At 50.9% G+C, this 958-nt stretch overlaps 1 protein-coding gene across 2 annotated transcripts in view; it reads right to left on the bottom strand.

Annotated features, from left to right (window-relative positions):
* The window catches only part of LOC116686537 (kin of IRRE-like protein 3), a 278,508-nt gene that overhangs the window by 112,553 nt on the left and 164,997 nt on the right, over positions 1-958 (bottom strand). The window lies entirely within an intron of this gene.

Here is a 958-nt window from a genome sequence, read left to right as displayed (position 1 = left end):
CTCTCCCTTTCTTCTGTCTGTTTGGGTGTGTATTTCTCTCCTTGTTGGTCCTGCTCTGTGTCTTTTCCCCTCTGTCCCTTTGGTTCCCTGTGTCTGTCTGTCTGTATTGTCCTCTGTGTCTCTCTTTCTCTTTGTTCCGTTTGTTGTCTGTCTCTCTCACTCACTTTCTCTAAGTGTGTCTCTGTATCTCCCTCGGTTCTGCCTTTTTCCCTACCCCTGTCTGTCTTGCTCTCTGTGCCTTGCTCTCTCTCTGTCTCGCTCACTCTCTCTGTGTTCCTACCCTTTGTCCCTCCTTGGTTTTCTCTCCTCTGGTCCCTCGCTTGCCATTGGTCTCCAGCCCTTTCTCTGGACTTCATTGTGCTCTCCTTCCTTGTGCCCTCTATTTAGTGCTCCTTCATCTAGTCTCTTGTCCCATCCTCTCTCCCTTCTTGTCTCGCTACCTCTCCTCCTGCGCTCTCTAGTCTCAGTCTTGTCCCTCTTTCACCCTCTCCTTCATCTCCTTTCCTCATCTCCTCTTCCTTGGTCTCCTCAGTCCCTCTCTCGCTCCCTCTTCCTCAGTCCCTCTCTCACTCCCTCCTTCTCAGTCCCTCTATCATGCTTACCTGCTCTTGCCTGCCCCCGTATCTCTGCATGTGGGTCCTCCCCTCACCATACTGTGACATAGTGCACAGAGCTGACCATAAGCCATAAACTGCAGTGAAAACCCTGATTGAGACACAGATTCTGACTAACCCTTTGTGTTTGCCTGCCTTACGGCATAATGCAGTGTTGGCTACATAGTGCTACTCTGAGACAGCAGCATCTGCCTCCCATCAATGTAACAGCCAGTGGTTACCATTGGCTGCTCCCAGTGGTGAGGTGCTGTGCTGTCAAAGACCTCCAGGAGTCTCTGAAGCCTTTCCACCTTTACAGTGCCATTATCACTTATTCATTCAACACCTGTCACCTTCCTCTCCCC

The sequence above is a fragment of the Etheostoma spectabile genome, unplaced genomic scaffold, assembly GCF_008692095.1.
Source record: "Etheostoma spectabile isolate EspeVRDwgs_2016 unplaced genomic scaffold, UIUC_Espe_1.0 scaffold393, whole genome shotgun sequence".
Lineage (NCBI taxonomy): Eukaryota > Metazoa > Chordata > Actinopteri > Perciformes > Percidae > Etheostoma > Etheostoma spectabile.
This window is presented reverse-complemented; position numbering and strand designations above follow the sequence as displayed.